Raw genomic sequence first — 9,883 nt, 5'->3', positions numbered from 1 at the left:
CCATACGTTCTGAGAGAGGTAGGGGGACAAAAAATTTCATATCTTTTGAATGGTATGAATGAACAAAAATGTTTTTGCAGATTATTAAAGGTGAATATTTTCTGCGTTGTGTCACATACTTTTTCACGTTTTCTTGACGTGAAGATTACATAAAAAATTTCAATTGTTTAACAAAAAATTATGTAAAATATTATTATTTAAACAAATGGATCCTGAAAAATATCTATAATATAGCACGAAAAATTTTCTTTGCCTTCACAAAACTTCATTGATTTATTTCTAGTAGTTTATTAGAAAATCATTTTACAATTTTATCATGCTTTAAATTTCAACCTTTAATAACTTTAACAAAAAAAAGAATTTTGACGAATTATTTATACCACAGGGTATGCGTCTGATCCCCTTCCAGCACCTTGTAGTATGTAAGTTAAAAAACTTTTATTTAGTTTTTTATAAAAAAAATTTGGGAGCTATGCTCCTTTATTGAATTCTGTGCAAGAACTAAATTTTACAATTAATTACACTTAACTCTAAACTTACGTTTGCCGCTGCAACGGGTATGGAATTTGCTGGCGCTGCACTTCCCACAGGTTGCCGCTACACGTGTCGCACGCTGCACGTGTTCAACGATTTAGTTGGTGTCGTATTCTATTGCTTTGTATCATATGATATTAATGCATCATATGATACTTTTTAAATGTATGGGGTGCTAACTTGTATACACAATTGACAGCACTGAGAAATAGAAAAATAGTTTACTTATTTGTTAACCAATTTTAAAGAAATAAAACCATAATAATTTTCTTCATGGCGAACCATCGTTATATGGAGGCTTATGGCATTGTATGGTTATATGTGCCAAGTTGAAAATGTTAAAAAAGGAATTTATTGTGGTGCCAACAAAGCCATACTATATCAAATATTAATTCAACATTTCTTATAAGGTGAAATTTAATTAATGTGTCTATTGATGATTTTTTTAATGACACCACTCATTTAAAAGTTATAGACAGTTAAAGTTATACATCAATTTTGCTGAGGCTCAGCAATTCAGTGACTACTTATAACTTTCAAAGGTATATTTTATAGAAAAATATTTCTTTTTCCAAAGTTAAAGGTTTACTTGCCTTGAAAATAAAAAATGTAATGCATAACATCAAAAACGTCCATGTAAAATGCATGGAAATAATAAAATGATTTAATTTGAAAATAAAGAGCTTGTTTCCGTAGCTAAACTTGAAAAAATAGTTAAAATTTCACGTAGAATGTTTTGTGTTGTAGTCATGGAGTTTAGATGTTAAACCACATCCATTTACTATAATGTCAAAATGTAATGGAAAATTTTTTAACTATGTATAATTCCTAATAAGAACACCTTAAATATATTGAAGTCCTTTCAGCACATCAATCGGAAGTTTTTCCTTCAGGTTTGGGGATGATTATAGATATGAAAATCTCTCTTGGAGGTTTTACGTTACTTTTATATATAATAACTTGAATACATAGGTAAAATTTTGTGTCAGTTATAAACTTTAAACATTATAGAATTTTCATCTTCTTCATTTAACACATATGTTGTACGTCAAAAAAATAAGTGCGACCTTCACTTGGCTCAGTTTTATGAATCCAGCTGTACATTTTAACAAAAATTTGTTTCGCGAATTCCTCTGGTTTTACCGACTTTCTACTGTGTGACACAAGCCATTAGCATGCAGATTAAAAATTGCTTCCGCCCTGAGGTTACACACAGCTGGAGTTTTTAATTTTTGTTTGCCCATTCTCACAAAAGTTGTGTATACATATATGCCTTTTTCCTAGTTGTATGCGGACCGTCATTTAACTTTTTCTTTTCCTCGAAATTGTAGCCGCCAAGAGCGACAGTAAAAGGAATTCATTTTTAAAATTGTTGAAAATGCAAATACGGCTTTCGCCGACTTGCTCTGTTAAATTATGTATACGCGCGCGTTCTCTCCTCATGTTAAGTAGTTACAACACCATTTAATTTAAAACTTGTATTAAATATTCAGAAAAACAAAAAAGTTTAACTGAAAAAATTTAACTGAAAATTTCCCATGACAATCATTGTCGTAATAAATATAGTTATGGCTCCTTGCGGACAAATTTTTTTCCAAATCCGCTTACGGCCCTTTACGAGCTTTCCGCACTGTAAATCATAATGTTAAGCCTTTCTCAGTTTTTCTCTATTAAAAACTCGCAGTTACCATAGTGTTTCAACTTTGTAGCCTTATTTGCATATTTAGAAAACGAATATTAGATTAGTGTTGCCATACAAGAACGGTTGATATTTTTTCAGAAAAATAAGTATTACCGCAATATGTAGCCCACCTAGACACAGTATCGAAAAAGACTTATACACAGAACTTATTCTAAAACACGATGGAAGATTCATGATGGGTAGTGACTTTAACGCAAAATACTTGGAAGGGAATTCAAGAGTTCCGACAACGAATGATATGGAGCTCCTTTCAGCAGCTATGGCCACTGGATGCGATTTAATGTCTACTGACTTTTCGACACAAGAAAATTACCCGATCTGATCGACTTTTTCATCACTCGACATCACTCTTCATTACATGCAAAATGAATTGGACTTAAATTCGGACAACTCACGTATATCTAATACTAAATGGCCACCTAAAAGAAACCGCCTTATCTTTCTAACAGACATATGTATTGGGAGTATTTTAAAGTTTTGCTCGACGAAAGAAGTAAACAATTCAATATATTTTAGAAGATGAAGTTCATACATTTACGAAAACTATTAAAAAATCGGCTTGGAAAAGTACTCCTGTTCCGAAACAAAAAAAAACATTGCATACAAAATATCCATCAGACATTTTAGATCTCATAAAGAAGAAGAGAAAGCAATACACGGGATTTCCTCAGTATGAAACAGAACTAAACTAAGCTTCACAGCACCAAAATTAAGATATTTAAAAATAAAAACATTTATTATTATGTTTAGAAATTAACGCCAAACAAAAATACAGATTATTACTTTTTGAAAGCTGTAAAAATATAAAAAAAACCAATATTGTCGAATACACTTCTCGGATCCTGGGCGTAGGAAAAAAAACGGAAAATATTTTCGGAGAAATTAACTAAAACGTTTAATTCTTTTATGTTACATAGTATTTTAACGCAGCTGGAAGTATCGCAATACGTTGATGAAATCCAAACTGCAATAAATATATTACTTAGATAAGTGAAAAATATCATCAAAACTAGATTTAAACCATAAAAAATCCAGGTTTCGACTTGATGATTGCTGATGTACTAAACAAATATCGTGAAAAGAATTAGCGAAGCTTACTTCGGTAATAAACGCTTGCATAAATATCAGATCCAGATACGAAGGTATCTGAAATCGTTGTAGTACAAAAGCCTGGGATAAATGCACATGAGACTTCGTCATATCGTCCAGTCTCAATGTTGTCTATTTCGCCCAAGCTACTTGAAGCTGTAATTATAAGAAGACTTAAAAAATAATTGATAATTTTACGAATTCATCAATTTGGATTTAGATGCCAATATTTCACAATCGATCAAATTAGTCGAATAACAAGCATAATACAAGTAGAAGGTGCGATGGAAGAAAAAACAAATGCGCAGCTGTTTTCCTTGACGTATTCCAAGATATATCTCCTAAATCACTAAAACTACGATGACCAAATTCGCCTAGCGAAAATATTATAAGAACTCCTATCGACAGAGTGAAAAAGAAATGAAATCGGATAACAACTCTGCTCACTCCCAATATAACGATACTGTTAAAATCTACTAAAAGCGCGATAAATCAATAACTAGAGTGGTCAGAAACATTAAGTTCTACACCCGAGATGGTATGGGAAAGCTTTAGTGGAGCCGGGGTCAAAATTGGACGATAAGCATGACACCGCTGTGAAAACACATATCTCTGGAGCCGACTGACCGATTTGAATCAAATTTGGTATTTAACATTTCTCTAACATTGCGCCCATTTACCTGCTTGTTCTTTTAATTCTAAATTATCATTTGCTCTTTACATACATTCAAATAAACTCAGTTTGGTTGCGTTTCTTAGGTATCTATGTGTCAAGTCATAATAATACCATTATGAAAATCTATATTCAAGTATCTAACCTGTAAGTAAAATTTAGTATTGTAGGAAGTAATGTACACCATATTTATGCTTACTATATACTTGTATATTTTAGTTTTATATGGAGGTGCATAAATATACCACAACGTAACTGAAAAGAACTGTAATGCAATTTATGCTTACATCTTTACTTATATGAGTATAAATAAATAAATGTCCCTGGTAAGGCGTTGTGTGGTCTGTCAGCCAATAAGATACAAATGACAATCTGCTTTAGCATGACAAGTCCATGTTTTTCCTTACAATCAGAATGATCTTATCACTTGGTGTTGTTGTAATGTACTTCATTGTGGCGTACGCGTACATTTTCTGCTGCGTCAGATTTACAGTGTTAAGCTATTGAATAGCATGTGGGGAAGGTCTGCATTAACTGTGCTATTGTTAAATCTAGCATAGACATACGTATAACATATGTGCATTTCTTTCCTCCGTGTATTATTTGAAATCAGCAAATGGAAGAAGGTAGAACCGGATGAGCTAAGGCACGGAAGATACTTGAACAATGCATGTGTTTTTTGTGCGTAAGTCGGAATTCATACAGAAACATGAAGTGAACAATACGATTGCAGAAAGCAATACAAAGCTTAATAATGGACATATTGCAGATTTCAGGAAAGAAAACTGCATTATCTGCTGACAAAAAGCACTACACGATATTGAAAGGATGCTTTTAAAGTGAGGTGTATGAATAGCACACTTGCGTCACTGGTGCTTTTATCAGCACCAAGCAATAATAATATATTTATATCGATGTTAGCATAAAACTTAGCATATAGGTTGGTATAATAATATAATATACTAATGGTTAATCGTTTATAAGATATAAATAATTAGGCAACATATACAAAAATATTTGGAAGAACGTTGGCTTCGGTTGCTCCGAATGTAAAAGTTTTCTAAGTAGAATTTGATTCCGAACGTCCACGTATGGCAGCAATATGCTGTAAGCATCTATCTGAACAATTTGTTCGGAGATTGCATTACTGCCTTAGAAAATGAGCCATGTAAAAATTCGTGAAAAAAAAGTTATCCATACAAGCACTTTGTTCCGATTGTTCAGTTTGTATGGTTGTGATCTGATATCGGCGGTTCTGACAAATGAGCATCTTCTTGATATTAGTGTGAAAAATTTCAGATCGATGTCTCTAAAACTGAGGGTAGTAGTTTGCTCATACACAGGCATATGGACAAATAGACGGCAGACGGACATGCTTAAATTGACTGAGCTTATCATGCTGATCACTTATACATACATATATATACTTGTATATATTTATGGTGGCTTAGACGTCTCCTTCTTGGTGTTATAAACTTCGTGGAAAATTTGTTAAACGCTGTTCAGGGTAGAAAAACTGTTCGCGTTCGCAGAAATATGAAAAGATCAAAGAGGCAAAAAATGTTTTTCCCAGAATTTAACTTACAATTCAGCTGCAGTAATTGTTTCCTGCGATGTCTTTTGTAGAGGCATTGCAAGTCCTTATTTCTGTTAAAAGAGGTCAAATTAGAACAAGAGTGTACCAATTGGATTTTTATCCAGAACACATAGGACAAACCACCCAGAAGTGGCTTAAATATAATATTCCTGTTTTCATGGCTGCAGGTGATTGGATCTTTGGAAGTCCAGTTGGAGGACATCCTGTCGCAAACGCAACAGAAATTTGGAGAGTCTCAAAACCTCTTTGTTGGAACAGTGTTGTCAATTCCAAAAAAATAATTTTACTGAGGTTAAGGTGCTGTAATCCAGTCACCAATCATTCCACACAAGTGAAATTTGACACCAAGTTCAACAAAAAAAAAATATAAAGTGCCCCGGCCAATGAGCCCTCTTCTCATACTCATACTCTTATAAACAGCTAAATCGAAATATATGAAACAAACTTTCTGAAAACATTAAGCTTCACCACTTTATGCTTTGGTTCATTTCATTACTGTTGATTACATTTGCAATTTTCGCTTATGAGAAAATGCTTTGTCAACTACGCAATAGTCGTTTAATTAAGAAATGTGAGCTTGTGGCAATTTCCACAAAATCAATTGTGCTGCAATAGTATTCTGCATTGGCACTGTCTGCAACAGTTAAAATTGAAAGAAGTTCGTTCATTGTCATTAGAGCTCACTTTTAAACACTTAACAAGTGCATTGCCTCTGTCACTTTTATTACTGCATATTGGTTAGGAGCGAGTAATTAGAGGATTTTTAATTAGGGAAGTACGTCATAAGCATTGAAAATGCATTGTCAACTTGAAAGAAAGCAATAGTCAACTCATAGAAATGTGCGACCCAACACATGATGATTGTTTCATTGTGTGTTTGTAAGTGTTCCGAACTCGAAACACTTACCAAAAGGGCAATAAAGGATCCATAATTGACATTATGTTTGCAAACGATTCGCTGAGCAGGCACATTAAGTGGGCGGTGTCTGACATATTCACAAACAGTGATCATATGGCAATTATAGCGCAAATTTCGTACTCCCGAGATCAAGAACTTTTTAGCAGAAACCCCTGCCGAAAGCGAAGCTGGAAACAACAAGAATTCGACCCAGACCTGTTTGAGCTAGTCTGGAGTGCATCAAAGGCATCAGGTGACGGCGCCGCTCACCTGGTATCAGCAGTTCGAAAAGAACTGGTCGCAGCATGCGATGCAACAATGCGTAGAACGTCACATCACAACAAGCGGCGGCCTGTACATATATTGGTGGAACGAGGAAATTTCCACGCTGAGAAAGCTCTGTCACTCAGCTAGACGGCGTCTACAGCGTAACCGGGGTGAAACTAACGAAAACCACTTTAGGGAAGAATTTAAAAGCCACAAAAAGCTCCTGAAGTCGGCAATTACCCGTAGCAAAAAATCATGTTTTGAGAAGCTGTGTGAGGAAGCAAACATTGACCCTTGGGGTACTGCTTACAAAATATGTATGTCAAGATTTAAAAACAAGCAGCAGCAACCTAAAGATGCATCTTTTATGGGAAAGGTTGTCGAAACATTATTCCCGAAACACGACCGGATTTCATATGTCAAGCGACGAAACGAAGCTGCTGAATAGCAAAGAAAATCAAAAACGCCAAAGCGCCTGGGTTGGATGGCATACCAAACAGAGCTCTGAAGGAAGCCATAAGCTCAAAACCTCGAGTTTTCGCTAAAATGTACAACGCTTGTATAAAGGAAGAGGTATTCCCCGACTCTTGGAAGGTACAACGTTTGGTTCTGCTCCCAAAACCAAAGAAACCACCTGAAGAACCGTCATCGTACCGACCACTGTGTATGCTCGACACAATGGGTAAAGTGTACGAAAGTATAATACGAAACCGCTTGGAGTTAGCAATCCAAAAAGCCGGCGGACTATCAGAGAGACAATACGGCTTTATAAAAAAGAGATCCACTATTGACGCACTACGAGAAATCGTTGATACTGCGAAATGTGCAGTAAGTGGCAAAAGATTCATAGGTGGCACAAAAAAGTACTGCGTGCTGATTACCCTGGATCAAGAATGCGTTCAACTCGGCAAAATGGGCAGATATAATCAAAGCCCTGGATGAAATACGGGCCCCTGAATACCTCATAAACATAATAATGAGCTATTTTAAAAACAGAAGGCTGATTTTTGATACGGACGAAGGCACCAAGAGCTACTCTATCTCGAGTGGAGTACCCCAAGGGTCAGTGTTAGGCCCACTATTATGGAACCTTATGTATGACGGGGTGCTAAGAAGACAGCAACCAGAAGACGTTAAACTAGTAGCTTGTGCGGATGTTCTCATGGTCGTAGCAGTGGCCAAACAATTAGCCGACCTGAGAAATAAATGTAATGAGTGCATAAATGGTCTACGCCAATGGTTCTCTTCTGTGAGTCTGAAACTGGCGGAGGGGAAAACAGAAGTTTTACTCATAAGCACTAGGAAGATAGAAGAACGAATAGAGCTCACTGTAGGGGAGTGCGAGATTACTTCGCAGCCTCAACTGAAGTATCTGGGAGTAATATTGGATTCCAAATTAAAATTTAAAGAGCACCTGGAGTATTCTTCTGCGAAGGCAAACAAAATTTATAATGCCCTATCGAGAATGATGACCAATAGAGGCTGTGTGCGTTCCAGCCGGCGATTCTTAATAGCGAAAGCAATGAGTTCCGTAATACTGTATGCGGCGCCAGTATGGATACAGGCAATGGATACAAAAGCGTATGCTAAACAAATAATTGCAGTGCATAGGCTTTCTGCAATTCGAGTAATAAGTGCTTTCCGGACTATATCAACCGACGCTGCTGTAGTATTAGCCAGCATGCCGCCTATTGACACCCAGGGAGACGAACTCGAGCGTCTATATCAGCTATCAACGCCTAAAACAGTATCGGCAAGGACAGATGAGAGAAACAAGAGCACTAAAATGTGGCAGGAGCGGTGGAATTCCTCATCCAAAGGGCGATGGACTCACCGACTTATACCAGACATCCACTCATGGATAGACAGACGACATGGGGACCTAGACTTTCATCTGATCCAAATACTTAGTGGACATGGATGCTTTAGAAGCTATCTTTTCAGATTCCACAACGACATTAGTCCGAACTGTCCGACGTGTGCAGAGTATATAGAAGACTCTGAACATGTATTATTTTATTGCCCTCGATTTTCGAATACAAGGGAAAAGCTAAAAACCGCACTCGGTGGTAGTTTTACGGTCGATAATTTAACGACACTCATGTGCCAATCGACTGATAAATGGAAAGCTGTCAGCGAAGCGTCAGCATTCATAATGAGCGAACTGAGATCCCTTCAACAGACTAGGTGTCCGTCAGTCCGCGCAATAGAGGAGACTTAAATGTCTTGTCCCTCCCACGAAGTAATACTTAACCGGTGGTTCCGTGGGAGAGTCTTGAGTTGGGAGTAGGTTAGGTTTAGCGGATTAAAGTTCCGCACTCCGGCTTTCGATGCTTCCACCTACTATAAAAAAAAAAAAAAAAAAAAAAAAAAAAAAAATTGTGTGTTTGTATTCTCTACTGTGTTCGGATAAGGAATGAGACCACCTACAAGAGATCTTGGGATAACTCGTAGATTAGTATATCAAATTTCAGTTACCAGAGTATTGTTCTAATGTCCAGCACACAGGAATCAACACATTTATCATATTGATGCTATACATAAGCACAATATTTCTGAATGTGTGGAAATATTTAAAAGGTGGGGAATGTTGGGCCCGGGGGGAATCCCGGGCCAGCGCGATATTTTTTTCCCTAGTATAGGTTGACAGCTGCAACCAACTGTCATCGGCTCGTCTCATACTAAGCTCAGTTTCTATATAGCACTCGAGCTGTGAACACGTGTTATAACCTCTCTGCGACAACAAAAAGAAATATGTACGACACTCCGAAAGTTTTTTTTCAACTCTGTGTACAGTTGATTTTTTTCACATTTTCCAATAAATTCATCCAGGTAAATATGTTTATAATATTAGTTGAGCCTTTAGCCTTCGACACACAAAAGAAATTTTGCACGAATTTACATTGTGTTCATTATCCACCGCCATTTTGCAAATATGAGCATTACGGGGAATGTCGGGCCACATAGTTTTTTACATTTGACATGCTAACTTCATATATTTGACGTGTATAAGTGATTTTTCGTGCAGAATTTCAACAACACAATAGTTTTTCAACATTTTCTGATAGTTTCGTGCTCCGAAAAATTTTTTTTAGTCATTATGCCGCGGTACTATCCCAAACA

This window comes from Bactrocera neohumeralis, chromosome 6 (assembly GCF_024586455.1).
Source record: "Bactrocera neohumeralis isolate Rockhampton chromosome 6, APGP_CSIRO_Bneo_wtdbg2-racon-allhic-juicebox.fasta_v2, whole genome shotgun sequence".
Classification (NCBI taxonomy): Eukaryota; Metazoa; Arthropoda; class Insecta; order Diptera; family Tephritidae; genus Bactrocera; species Bactrocera neohumeralis.
Note: the sequence above shows the minus strand (reverse complement) of the source record.